The sequence below is a fragment of the Cetorhinus maximus genome, chromosome 9 (assembly GCF_964194155.1).
Source record: "Cetorhinus maximus chromosome 9, sCetMax3.hap1.1, whole genome shotgun sequence".
In the NCBI taxonomy this organism is placed as follows: Eukaryota; Metazoa; Chordata; class Chondrichthyes; order Lamniformes; family Cetorhinidae; genus Cetorhinus; species Cetorhinus maximus.
Window position 1 is genome coordinate 86,126,748 of NC_135887.1, and position 14,990 is coordinate 86,141,737.

A 14,990-nucleotide genomic window follows, 5' to 3' on the forward strand; every position below is an offset into this window, starting at 1 on the left:
GGCTCAGGTAACAATCCAGAGATTATTCAGAAGACGACCTCCAGCAGCAAGGAGTTTAATTCAAACAAAATGACCAAGCGCTCAAAGATTGCACACAACACAAAACTTAGATGTCGATGTGACAATTTGTGGTCTCTGAAATGGGCTGGACTGTGATGCCTGGTATGGTTCAGCACGCTCACTGACAAGGTTAACACATGAAGAATGACCATCTGGGCGAGATATTGGAGAACAGCACATGCCAGTGGACCCTTACCCAAAGAGAAACGGAAGAACATTGGCAAAGAAAGAAAGGCACAGCTGCACTTGCAGTTTGCCAAGATCAATGCAGGGATGATCCTACGGAAAGAGTCCAAGTGAAAAGTGTGTGTGTTTCCAAATATTGCGAAGTCAAAATGTTTCCATTTTATAAAAAGGCTACAGAAGGAGTGTGCCTGATTCCTCAACAGTGCTCTAAGAATTCAGAGGCTGACCGCCATCACCTATTCAAGAAGGCTGCTTCCCAGTGTTATTTGGCTGTATACACCAAAGCGAAGCCTTTATCAAAAAAGAAAAAAAATTGTAGGAGGAAAAACTACAGCAGAGAGCAGGACAGCATAAGAACTAAAGCGTTCACTGAAAACAACTGTCACATATAAAGCAGAAATGAAAGAGGGGGAGAAAATTCAAAACTGGAGGTGAAGGAATAAAAAAGTCAAAGAAAGATGAAAAATTGAAGCTTTGTTAAAGAGAAAGGATAACAGAAACAAATTCACTGAAAGAGCAGCTGTGCCAGAACTGCTTGAAAAGCAGTGATGTTTTTATAAAATATAAATCCACCCTTTGTCCTCAAACACCAGACAGTTCCAACTTCCCACCAATCAGCTGCTGACCTATCGAAATTAACACTGATTCTAAAGATTGACTAGACCACTGTGCACAGGTCAGCCCAGGTTACTTTTTCAGCATTTCTGACTTTTATTTTGGCCCCCTCAACATCTTCCTGGACTTTGAATTCTCGTCTTAACTTATCAACTGCAAGGTGGCTTGATACTGTCCAAACTGATCCTCCAAGGTTTATCTCTTTGAAATCCCCAGTAAGTTCTCTTCTTGGAGATAAAACATAAGAAATAGAAGGAGTAGGCCATTTGGCCCTTCGAGCTTACTCCATCTTTCAACAAGATCATGACTGATCTTTTACCTCAACTCCACAGTCCCACTCTTTCCTATATCAACCTCTGTCTTGAATGTACTCAATGACTGGGTATCCACAGTTCTCTTGGGTAAAGAATTCCAAACATTCGTAATGCTCTGCTGAGTACAACAAATGGTTGCCACTCACACCTGCCTACTTTTCATTTCCATATCTTGCCTTGATCCTTTCCTGTCATCCCTTGCACCTTCTCCACCTCACCAACGCTCTCCCATCTCACCTTGGCCACCTGATACTTCACCACCTCCAAAATCCTCTCTCATCACTGCTGAAAACCCTCATTCCTCCCCGTCAGGGTAATGCTTCACCCAATTCCATTCATACTCATCAACACCACATAACCAAAGCACTCTTTTTCTACCTTCAAAGTGTCACCCCATTTTTCTCACAGCTGCTGTGACTCGAGTGTCATGTGTTATAATGATATAAAGGCATATAGGATTGTGCAAACACGTTGTGGGTTCATTTATTAATTCTAGGTACCTGTGAACATATATAACATGGGTAGAAAGCTTGAGGACATCAGCAGCAAAGCTATGTCTGCTGTGTTCTGCTCCAGGCCAAAGTGAAACTGATGATGGATCACATGACACACTTCCCTTAGTGATGGCCTGCTACTATCCCTTAAAGGCATATTATAACATCTAGTCAATGCTTTTATTCACTTCAAGGTTCAACCCGCCTAATGTTCTCCTGCTGGCTTCCTCTCTTCTACCTTCTTGAATTACGATTCATTCAGAATGCTCCTATCCACATCTTTAACCACTCAAAGCCCTACACTTCTATTAGCAGGCTACATTGTGTCCCAGTAGTCATCTATATCAATTTCCAAAATCTATTTCCTTGTCTTCAAACACCAGTATTCTCATTTCACTATGCCTGAGAGATGGACTTCAGATGAATATTTCTGAGAAGTTACTGCACCCATACCAAACAGGGAAGGTTTTCTGGGCTGTAGAGTAACTGAAGATGGTTCGAACAATAGACTTGACAAGCATTTTCAATGAATATCTGCAGCTACTTCAATAGGAAGAAACTGGCAAACACTGATGTTGAATACAAGTGTAGAAAAATAGTTGGATCTTCACCAATGTATCAGTTCATGAATAATATTTCACACAGGTTGAAGGACAACAGTGGCATTTATATTACAGGTCTACAACTAGGAGATAGAACTATGCAAGAGGTATAAGATATACAAATTGAATTGTCAAGATAAGTCAATATAAAACTTAGTACTCCAACTGTGGCCTGATTATGTATAATTTTAGACTCCAATCTACAGGAAAGATATTGAGACACCAGAGCGAGTACACCACAGATTCACTAAAATGCTGTCTGAACTGTGCAAATACAAATACCAAGGAAGTCTAGAAAAATTGAGACTGTTTTAATTACAAATTAAGAGATTACAGAACAATTTGATAAGGACCTTTAAAATTATGAAGGAATGGGATACAGTAGATAAAAACAAGACTTTTTCCAGCACTTGGGGAATCTTGAATGAGGAGGCAGATATGATTAAATGTATGCGATTAAGGGCAAAGAGCGGGTGCCTTTTTTTTAATATAAAGGCTGCAAACTCAGGAATGCGTTACCAGAGTTAATGACTGAAGTGTCACTAAATGTCAACATTTAAGAATAGATGGATGGAAGAAAAGGGAATGGGAACAAGATTAGGGCAATTATTTATGTGGAGAATAAACGCCAACATGGACTGGTTAAGCCGAATGGCCTAGTTCCCTGCTGTAATTTCTACCTAATTCTATACTTGTACCCTTCAGTCCTTTGGTACTGATCTCTTCTTTGTTTCTCATTAACTGCTCCTTCAGTTACCCAGCCCTCCAACATTCTCTATAAATCTTTTGCCTTACCATCTCCCTTCCTGCTTTTGAAAGTCACCTTTCAAGACTTTTCCCTCACTTTGTTTGGCCTAAACTGCTAACTCCAACTGCACAACTCTCCATCCCTGCTCAAGTTTGTCTTCTTTCTTTACACTTAATGGTTATCACATCTTTCTAAAATGTGGGACATTACATAAATGCAAGCTGTTGTTACTAGTGATGTTCCTACATGGATCCTATTATCCGTATCCACCTACAGTTCAAAAAATCTACAACAGCAGCTGCATTTCTACCTGATTCACTTGCCATAATTTTTGATTTTCTTTTGTGCTGATCAACATGAGGGATGCTGGTACTAGAAAATTGAACTCATTCCTTTCAGATATCCAGTATTAGTATCAAGCACCAACACAGTCAGCTCTAATCTACTATCATAACATGCCTCATCCCCAACTTCAAGAGTGCCTACACTACTGCAACAGTATGACATCCTTCCTATTATTTCCATTAACAATTAGTCTAAGTTCTGCACTGTGGGCTAATGCCTCCTAGAAACTCAGCCAAGGTGGTCCAAACTCATTTCACACAGGATTCTTAAAATCAGCAGAGAGAAGAGACTTTAATCTCATCATTCTGGGCTAGATTTGAGTCCAGGTTCCAGGGCTGAAAGGCCAGCATCCAAACCATAGCAACAACCAGTTTGACACTACCTCACTTAATTGTGAAGTCTCAATATTCAATACAACCACATGGTCCAAGATCTCAAAGCAATCTAATCTACAACTGTGGGTTTAACCATGTCATAGTGCTTACAAAAGATATATACGGTTGAAGTATAATTCTTGTTATGACAACTTTACACTTTCGCAACAGGTGTACAGAGAAAGTAGGATCAAATGCAGGAAACTCTATGTGCCACTGTTTCTCCTCCCCCCTTTCAGTGGTTATTCTATTACACTGCTGCACAGTTGAGAATAAAATTTCAGTAAAACACAATGACCTACATGATGTTTTTGTACTATGTATTAGATGTACACTCTATTCCAGGTATACAGGCGTACCATTAACTGTACATTACTGTGGTGTACAAGCGCATTTATCTGTATTTTTCCCATTATAAAATGATATTGTACAGTAATGTTCTATCCTGGGTATATATTGTATGTACACTCTTCTGAAGTGTATCAGCATACCCACAGGTGTATACTCTGTCCAGCATATTGTGCCATACCAGGAGTTAAACACTATCAGATATACTGGCACACTGCTCGATGCAACAAGAGAAAAAAGGATGACTTGCATCTTTCACAACCACAGAATGTCCCAGAAGTGCTTTACAACCATATCAGGTACTTCTCAAGCATAGTTGCTAATGTAGGAAATGTGGCAGCTAATTTGCACATTGCAAGGTCCTACAAAAAGTAATCATCAGATAATTTGCTTTAGTGATTTGCCTGAGGTATAAATTTTAGCTAGGGAGAACTGCTCTTATCAGTGTCACAGGATCTTTTACATCCATCTAAGAGGACAGATGGGGTCACTGTTTAACATCATCCAAAAGACAGCACTTCCAGTAATGCAGCACTCCTCGGTACTGCAATGGGATGTCAACCTAGATTTTGTGCTCAAGTAGCTGGTGTGGGACTTGGAACCCACAACCTTCCGACTCAGAGATGAGAGTGTTACCACTGATCCACTAACACTCTGGCTTGGGGAAAAGTGCCACACTATTAGATGTATACTCTATAATCTTACTTAGGCTTAGTTTTTCCGGTCCCATGCGGGACAGTGGGCAGTAAAACTCCGTCACCGGTCCATCTTTCGCTCCAGCCCAGGTGGTGTCCCGCTCTCGAAGGTCCTCCTTAAATGTATTTTGCCAGGTCTTCTTTGGCTGGTCCCATCTTCTCCTTCCATGCGGTAGCGTCCATTCTATAGCCACTCTGGTGGGGCAAACATCCAGGAGGGGAAACACATGTCCTGTCAGCCTCAGTCATCTTTCTGTCACGATGTCCTGCAGGCGCCTCTGACCAGTCCTTTGTAGTACTTCTTCTTTGGTGATGCTGTCGCTCCAATATCATGCCCAGGATCTTACATGGGTAGCACTGGAGAAAGATGTTCAACTTACATGACACCTTTGCTATTCTCTCACTGGCATAGAGTGCAGTTGGAACTACTATGGACATGTAGGATTGCAGCTTCATGGTTGTGTTAATGGTGTTGGGTGCCCAAACTGTGTGGAGCCACTGGAAAACTGATGCTGCTTTGCCGATTCTTGTGTACACATCGATCTCTAAATCACCCTCCCGGAGATATTAATTCCTAGGTAGGGGAGGTGGTCAACATAATCAACATTCTGTTGCCTGATGGTGTTGGGAGGGCCTTGTTATCATCCAGTCATCATTTTCTTGGTCTTCTTGCGGCTGATGCGTAGACCAACCTTTGCACTACTACTCAAGACCGGTGGTCACGTCTTGGAGTGCATGCACAATTCTTTGGCCAGCAAGGCGATGTTGTCTGCAAAATCCAGGTCCATCAACCGGTGGTGTCGCCATGGGATGCCAAAGTCTGCACCCTCACCTTCCTCGTGATGAAACCAATAGCCAAGAGTAAAAGAAATGGGGAGGGTACGCAGCCTAGCTGTACTCCTGTGATGATGTTGCAAGAGTCCATAGTGCTCATGCTGGTCTTGACACAACAGCTGGAATCATGTTATATGGCACTGAAGATGTTAATATATTGTGACGGAATGCCGTACTGTCTTGCGATGTACCAGAATGACTGCTGATGGATACTATTGAAAGTCTTCTTGAAATCAATGAAACTGATAAGTGGCTTCTCATACATCATAGGCTTTGCTCCATGATGTTCCTGACCATAAAGATTTGCTCACAGCATAATCTGCCACCCCAGAAACCTGCCTGTTCTTCACAAAGGGTACTGTCTACTTCTGCTTGAGAAGCACCATGTTGAAGACCTTATCAGGTACTGGCAGCAGTGTTGTGCCCCTCCAGTTGTTACAGTCGATAAGGTTCCCTTTCTTTGGCAGCTTGACGGTTTGCCCCCAGTCATCCAGGACGCCCTCCGCATAGCACACTATTTTATGTACATCCTACCCAAGGTATATTGGCATACAATTCTGGATAGACTGGAACGCTATTATATACACACTATATCCTAGGTATACTGGCACACTCTAAAATGTATATGCTATACTGGCATATTGTTATGTACGTTCTATTCCAGGCATAAGACACACAATATGCGACACACTATTGGGCACATTGTTAGTTGTGCACACTACCTCAGGCACATGATTAGATATAGTCTATTGCTAATATCCAGTCACAGTTTATGTAACACACTATTACATGCATACACCATTCCGGGTATACTGGTGAGCCTGCGTTCTACACAAGATCTATCATTTCCATACCCGTCCTTTCCTGTTCCCAGGTACCTGCTAACTCTTCCTTCTCTCAGGCTCCTGCTCCGGCTCAAAACTCGACTTCAACTTCTCTGACATCTACCAGCGACAGCACCTCCCGTGTCTCCGGACATCCCCCACCCCCCCCGGAACTACACACCCGCACAAGAGGCCCGCGGACAAAGGTTCCTAGCGGAGGAAGACAGCGGACGACACGTGACCGGCAGTGATGTGAAGACGCCGGGTCGGGGCAGTTTGAGCATCTGCAGAACTGGAGTTTCAGTTCTTCCTCTCAGAGCCCAGCGGCCGCCGGAAGCCTCATCTTCCCTTCCCGGACCAAACCCAGAGCCTAATCCCCCGACCGAACCTGGAGCCTCAAACCCGCCCTCCCCCAACCGGGAGCCTGATCTCTTCCCCACAGCCCCCAACCTCCCCAACACCCCACTCCCCCCCTCCCCGACCCCCCCCCCCCCCCACTGCCCCCCTCGCCGACACCACCGTCGCCGACCCCCCCCCACTCCCCCCCTCGCCGACACTACCGTCGCCGACCCCCCCCCACTCCCCCCCTCGCCGACACTACCGTCGCCGGCCCCCCCCCCCCCCACCCCACTTCCCCCCTCGCCGACCCCCCCCCCACACCCCCCAACCTCCCCCACACCCCACTCCCCCCCTCGCCGACCCCCCCCCACACCCTCCAACCTCCCCCACACCCCACTCCCCCCCTCGCCGACCCCCCCACTCACCCCTCGCCGACCCCCCCACTCACCCCTCGCCGACCCCCCCCACTCACCCCTCGCCGACCCCCCTCCTCCTCGACCCCGACCCCCCTCCTCCCCGACCCCCCTCCTCCCCGACCCTCCTCCTCCCCGACCCCCCCACTCCCCTACCCCCCCCATTCCCCCCATCCCCCTCCCCCCCTCCACTCACTCCCCTCCCCCCATACCCCCTCCCCCCCTCCACACCCCCTCCCCCCCTCCACTCACCCCCTCCACTCACTCACTCACTCACTCCCCCGACCCCCTTCTCCTCCCCCCCCGACCCCCTTCTCCTCCCCCCCCGACCCCCTTCTCCTCCCCCCCCGACCCCCTTCTCCTCCCCCCCCGACCCCCTTCTCCTCCCCCCCCCCGACCCCCTTCTCCTCCCCCCCCGACCCCCTTCTCCTCCCCCCCCCGACCCCCTTCTCCTCCCCCCCCCCGACCCCCTTCTCCTCCCCCCCCCGACCCCCTTCTCCTCCCCCCCCGACCCCCTTCTCCTCCCCCCCCGACCCCCTTCTCCTCCCCCCCCGACCCCCTTCTCCTCCCCCCCCCGACCCCCTTCTCCTCCCCCCCCGACCCCCTTCTCCTCCCCCCCCCGACCCCCTTCTCCTCCCCCCCCGACCCCCTTCTCCTCCCCCCCGACCCCCTTCTCCTCCCCCCCGACCCCCTTCTCCTTCCCCCCCGACCCCCTTCCCCGCCGACCCCCTTCTCCTTCCCCCCCCGACCCCCTTCTCCTTCCCCCCGACCCCCTTCTCCTTCCCCCGACCCCCTTCTCCTTCCCCCCCCTGACCCCCTTCTCCTTCCCCCCCTGACCCCCTTCTCCTTCCCCCCCCGACCCCCTTCCCCCCCCCGACCCCCTTCCCCCCCCGACCCCCTTCCCCTTCCCCCCCCCGACCCCCTTCCCCTTCCCCCCCCCGACCCCCTTCTCCTTCCCCCCCCGACCCCCTTCTCCTCCCCCCCCGACCCCCTTCTCCTCCCCCCCCCGACCCCCTTCTCCTCCCCCCCCCGACCCCCTTCTCCTCCCCCACCCGACCCCCTTCTCCTCCCCCCCCCGACCCCCTTCTCCTCCCCCCCCCGACCCCCTTCTCCTCCCCCCCCGACCCCATTCTCTCTCCCCCCACCCCCTTCTCTTTCCCCCCCCACCCCCTTCTCTTTCCCCCCCCACCCCCTTCTCTTTCCCCCCCCACCCCCTTCTCTTCCCCCCCCCACCCCCTTCTCTTTCCCCCCCCACCCCCTTCTCTTTCCCCCCCCCACCCCTTCTCTTTCCCCCCCCCACCCCCTTCTCTTTCCCCCCCCCACCCCCTTCTCTTTCCCCCCCCCACCCCCTTCTCTTTCCCCCCCCCACCCCCTTCTCTTCCCCCCCCCACCCCCTTCTCTTCCCCCCCCCACCCCCTTCTCTTTCCCCCCCCCACCCCCTTCTCTTTCCCCCCCCACCCCCTTCTCTTTCCCCCCCCACCCCCTTCTCTTTCCCCCCCCACCCCTTCTCTTTCCCCCCCCCACCCCCTTCTCTTTCCCCCCCCCACCCCCTTCTCTTTCCCCCCCCCACCCCCTTCTCTTTCCCCCCCCACCCCCTTCTCTTTCCCCCCCCCACCCCCTTCTCTTTCCCCCCCCACCCCCTTCTCTTTCCCCCCCCCACCCCCTTCTCTTTCCCCCCCCACCCCCTTCTCTTTCCCCCCCCCACCCCCTTCTCTTTCCCCCCCCCACCCCCTTCTCTTTCCCCCCCCCACCCCCTTCTCTTTCCCCCCCCCACCCCCTTCTCTTCCCCCCCCCACCCCCTTCTCTTCCCCCCCCCACCCCCTTCTCTTTCCCCCCCCACCCCCTTCTCTTTCCCCCCCCACCCCCTTCTCTTTCCCCCCCACCCCCTTCTCTTCCCCCCCCCACCCCCTTCTCTTTCCCCCCCCACCCCCTTCTCTTTCCCCCCCCACCCCCTTCTCTTTCCCCCCCCACCCCCTTCTCTTTCCCCCCCACCCCCTTCTCTTTCCCCCCCCACCCCCCTTCTCTTTCCCCCCCCACCCCCTTCTCTTTCCCCCCCCACCCCCTTCTCTTTCCCCCCCCACCCCCTTCTCTTTCCCCCCCCACCCCCTTCTCTTTCCCCCCCCAACCTCCCCGACCAACCACATCCCCCAACCAACCCCGTCCACCCCCGACCAACCCCCATTCCCCCAACCGACCCCTCTCCCGACTGCCAATTCACATGCAATTTAATCTGTGTTATCGAGAATTAGGCGAGAAGAAATGTATGTGTAGCACAAATATATCAATCCCCTCCAGAAAGCCATAATTGAAGGCTTTGATTATTTGTGCTGCAACACTAGGGGGAGTAGTTGCTGCACATGCTCAATTTGTGTCAGTCGCAACTATCAGCATCAAAACAAACAAGATGGCCTGACACAGACTAACAAAAAAGTTCAATTTACCCATGTTTAGGTCTGTGCAGTCCTTAACCAGTTACAACTTCTTGTATCTAATCCACCTTGCATTTAGTAACTGTAAAAATGCTTCTGATAATTAAGTAAATGATGAAGATATATAATTTCAGTAAATGAAATTCTCAAATTCCAACATGGAGAATTAATTGTAATATTTAGTTTGAGGACACTATTTTAGTAAAGATCAATACAAAAAATGACTCATATCTAAGAAAAAAATTAATTACCCAATATGGGACTTGAAACGATGACCCTGGGATTTAGAGCCCCATTAAGTACCAATTGAACTACCCAGGCTGTATAGAACTTCCCTGCACAAAGCCATAACACAATGCATCATGCCTAAGGAGGGCTTTAACCTCCATATCAACATCCGTCTATGTTGATCAGTGGGATCCACAGCAAACATTTAAAGTGAATGATGAGCAAACTTTGACTACTTTAAACAAGATCCAAACTCCTGTCGCCAAACAAAAATGCATCAGGAGCAGTTTTACATGCGCCGACAACACCTTGATAGAAGTACAACTCCCCAACTCTGTGGCTAGAGTCTGGCTGGGTAACGTGAGATTTGTTGGAGCCAGCCTCCACTTTGCTGCCTTCGATTTGATCCAGCGGTATTAACTATTCATGGCCCTTTTTTTAATTCATTCATGGGATGTGGGCTTCGCTCGGTAGGCCAACATTTATTGTCTATTCCTAGCTGCCCTTGAGAAGGCGGAGGTGAGCTGCCTTCTTGAACCGCTGTAGTCCATGTGGTGTAGGTACACCCACTGCTGTTTGGAAGGGAGTTCCAGGATTTTGGCCAGTGACAGTGACAGAATGGTGGTGATATATTTCCAAGTCAGGATGTTGAGTGACTTGTTGGGGAACTTCCAGGTGGTGGAATTCCCATCTCACTGCTGCCCTTGTCCTTCTATATGGTCGTGGTTGTGGGTTTGGAAAATGCTGTCTAAGGAACCTTGGTGAATTCCTGCAGTGCATCTTGTAGATGATACACACTGCTGCTACTGTGCGTCGGTGGTGGAGGGAGTGAATGTTTGTGGTTGCGATGCCAGTCAAGCGGGCTGCTTTGTCCTGGATGGTGTCAAGCTTCTTGAGTGTTGTGGGAGCTGCATTCATCCAGGCAAATGGGGAGTATTCCATCGCACTCCTGACTTGTAGATGGTTAACAGGCTTTGCAGAGTCAGGAGGTGAGTTACTTGTCGCAGGATTCCAGTCTCTGACCTGCTCTTGTAGCCACAGTATTTATATGGATAGCCCAGTTAAGTTTCTAGTCAATGGTAACCCCCAGGATGTTGATAGTGAGGATTCAGTGATAGTAATGCCATTGAATATCAAGGACGATGGTTAGATTCTCTCTTTTTGGAGATGGTCATTGCCTGGCACTTGTGTGGCGTGAATGTTACTTGCCACTTGTCAGCCCAATTCTGGATATTGTCCAGGTCTTGCTGCATTTGGAATGGACTGCTTCAGTATCTGAGGAGTCGTAAATGGTGCTGAACATTGTGCAATCATCAGAGAACATCCCCACTTCTGACCTTATGATGGAAGGAAGGTCATTGATGAAGCAGTTGAAGATGGTTGTGTTGAGGACACTATCCTCAGCTCCAGGAACTCCTGCAGTGAGGTCCTGGAGCTGAGATGACTGACAACCACAACCATCTTCCTTTGTCCTAGGTATTACTCCAACCAATGGAGTGTTTTCCCCCTGATTCCCATTGACTCCAGTTTTGCTAGGGCTCCTTGATGCCACACTCAGTCAAATGCGGCCTTAATGTCAAGAACAGTCACTTTCACCTCACCTCAGGAGTTCAGCTCTTTTGTCCATGTTTGAACCAAGGCTGTAATGAGATCAGGAGCTGAGTAGCTTGGCGGAACCCTTACTGGCCATCAGTGATCAGGTTATTGCTTGATAGCACTGTTGATGACCCCTTACATTACTGATGATCAAGAATAGACTGATGGGCTGGTAATTGGGCAGGCAGGATTTATCCTGCTTTTTGTGTACATCATGTACCGGGGCAGTTTTCCACATAGCCGGGTAGATGCCAGTGTTGTAGCTATACTGGAACAGTTTGGCTAGGGGCGTGGCAAGTTCTGGTGCACAAGTCTTCAATGCTATTGCCAGAATATTGTCAGGCCCCATAGCCTTTGCACTATCCAGAGCGCCTTCAGCCGTTTCTTGATATCACTTGGAGTGAATCAAATTGGCTGAAGACTGGCATCTGTGATGCTGGGGACCTATGGAGTAGGCCGAGATGGATCATCCACTTGACACTTCTGGCTGAAGATTGTAACATCAGCTTTATCTTTAGCACTGATGTGCTGGGCTCCCCCATCACTGAGGATGGGGATATTTATGGAGCCTCCTCCAGAGAGTTGTTTAAATGTCCACCACCATTCATGACTGGATGTGGCAGGACTGCAGAGCTTAGATCTGATCTGTTGGTTGTGGGATCACTTAGCTCTGTCTATCACTTGCCGCTTATACTGTTTGGCACATGAGTAGTCCTGTGTTATAGCTTCACCAGGTTGACATCTCATTTTTAGGTATGCCTGGTGCTGCTCCTGGCATGCTCTCCTGCACTCTTCATTAAACCAGGTTGATCCTGTCTTGGTGGTAATTTGGGGGATATGCCGAGCCATGAGGTTACAGATTGTGTTCGAGTACAGTTCTGCTGCTGCTGGTGGCCCGCAGCACCTCATGGATGCCCAATCTTGAGTTGCTAGATCTGTTCGAAATCTATCCCATTTAGCATGGTGGTAGTGCCACACAACACAACAGAGGGTATCCTCAATGTGAAGGCGGGATTTCATCTCCACAATGACTGTGCGGTGGTCACTTCTATCGATACTGTCATGGACAGACGCATCTGCGGCAGGCAGGTTGGTGAGGATGAGGTCAAGTATGTTTTTCCATCTTGTTGCTTCCCTCACCACCTGCTGCAGACCCAGTCTAGCAGCTATGCCCTTTAGGACTCAGCCAGCTCGGTCGGGAGTGGTGCTACTGAGCCACTCTTGGTGATGGACATTGAAGTCCCCCACCCAGAGTACATTCTTGCCACCCTCAGTACTTCCTCCAAGTGATGTTCGACATGGAGGAGCACTGATTCATCAGCTGAGGGAGGGCTAAACTGTCAGGAGATAAACTGTCAACAACTAGGAAACCACACTGTTAAGGGTAGTTTGAACTTTTAATTTATCTTTTTAATTACCATACATTTTCCAAATGCTGTTTTGAAGCCTGACAGCATAGAAAATAATTTTTTGTTTAAGCAAATTAATAACTCAATAATGAGAATTGTGTTACCGTCAAGTTCTTTGATTTGTAATTTTCTTGACTTCATTTTATTTTAGGCTTTTTTCATAATAATGCAATCTAACTAGATAAGGTTGAGAGCGGCAAATGAGATGTTAAAAGTGTAACTCTGGAGCTGTGGGTTGATGAAGCCTGGCTTAGGCTGTAATCTTAAATTACTTAGGAAGTGACCTTTGGGACTCAGCCTCACATGCTGTTTTTGCTCCAATCTCTATGTGCTACTATCATTACTGTCCAATGCAAACAGCAATCAACAGGACATGTGACCTATTACACTGACCAGTCTAATTGCTGCAAAAAACATTTAGCTGAACCAAGATGATAGCTGGGAGATCAGAAAATATTAGTTTCTGGAGTAGTGACAGAGAAAGTGCTTCTGGGTCACCGCTTCTGTGCATTATGCTTATGGGTTGGTTATATCTACATCATAGATAGTTCAACTTTATGAATCCCATATGAACCTTTGCATAACCTCTAAATTCCACATAGTTTTCTGTGCATCTAAGTCACTGATAGTTTGGCTTTCTGTACTACAACTGAAATATAAATATCTACCCTAAGTGAAGATCTTCACAAAGATTTCTTTAAATTTTTATTTAACAAAATTTAATAACAATATCCAGTGAACAAGCTCTTCACATCACTAGTGATATAGGATGACACAGATGACAGTAAAATAAAATGCAATATTAAATGATAAAGTCCAAGGTAGGAAAAGGCATTTGATCAAAGGCCCATATATAATCATCACATTATGAACTTTCCCCTTTCTCATTACTTGTTGATCTTCCTTCATAATAATACACCAAATTCTTCTATAATCAAAGTTATTAATCTCTAATTGTCAATTACTGTTAAACAATCCAGCTCCTTTGATGTTACTGTTTGCTGTACGAATCTGTTCCAGACATCTTGAGAGACATTTTAAATCTCTTTGACTGAAATTTGTAAATAACAGGTTATGCTGATTCAGACAATCAAATAAAAACTCAACTCTGAATATTAGCCAAGATATAAAACCAATCCTCTTCATGCTAAACTGGTGATCAGAATACTCTGAGTCCTTCCCATGAGTTTCCCTGCCTTTATTGGCACAGTCAATTAAGCTGCCAGTACAACCTCGTTGCGCCTCATCTCCCTGTGGCTATCATCTGATGGAGATACAATCAACATCAACACCAACTCTGTATGGCAACATCGCAGACAAAGAGCATTTCTATGGTTCCCTAGGTGACATTCTGAGGAACATTCCAAATAGCGAAAGGCTATTAATCCTGGGTGATTCAATGCATATGTTGGGGGCAGACAGTGATTCATGGCCAATGTGCCTCGGTTGACATGGGGTGGGAAGGATCAATGATGATGGACAGTCTTCTTGAGTTTTGTGCCCTGGAGGAACTCTGCATCACCAACACCTTCTTCCAGTGCAGACATCACCACAAGATATCATAGCGACACTCAAGGTCTGGACATTGGCACCAACTAGGCCTGGTCACTATGAGGAGGTGTGATCTACCCAGTATTCTAGAAACATAGAAAATAGGAGCAGGAGTAGGCCATTCGGCCCTTCAAGCCTGCTTCATCATTCATTATGATCATGGCTAATCATCCAACTCAATAGCCTGCTCCCACTTTCTCCCCACATCCTTTGATCCCTTTCACCCCAAGAGCTATATCTAACTCCTTCTTGAAAACATACAATGTTTTGGCCTCAACTACTTTCTGTGGTAGCGAATTCCACAGGCTCACCACTCTCTGGGTGAAGAAATTTCTCCTCATCTCAGTCCTAAATGGTCTTCCCCGTATCTTCAAACTGTGGCCCCTGGTTCTGGACTCTGCACCATCAGGAACATCCTTCCTGCATCTACTCTGTCTAGTCTTGTTAGAATTTTATAGGTTTCTATGAGATCCCCCCTCATTCTTCTGAACTCCAGCGAATATAATCCTAAACGACTCAATCTCTCCTCATATGTCAGTCCCGCCATCCCAGGAATCAGTCTGGTAAACCTTCGCTGCACTCCCTC

The 14,990-nt window shown here is 48.2% G+C and overlaps 1 protein-coding gene across 2 annotated transcripts in view; it reads right to left on the reverse strand.

Annotated features, from left to right (window-relative positions):
• Positions 1-6,614, reverse strand: part of gtf2h1 (general transcription factor IIH, polypeptide 1) — an 82,014-nt gene extending 75,400 nt beyond the window's left edge. The window contains exon 1 of one of the 2 annotated variants that reach the window (XM_078549004.1): positions 6,494-6,614. The gene's annotated coding sequence lies outside the window, so the exon portion shown is untranslated. The remainder of the gene's footprint in view (positions 1-6,493) is intronic. The other variant, XM_078549003.1, reaches the window with a different exon arrangement.
• Between the last annotated feature and the right edge of the window lie 8,376 nt (positions 6,615-14,990).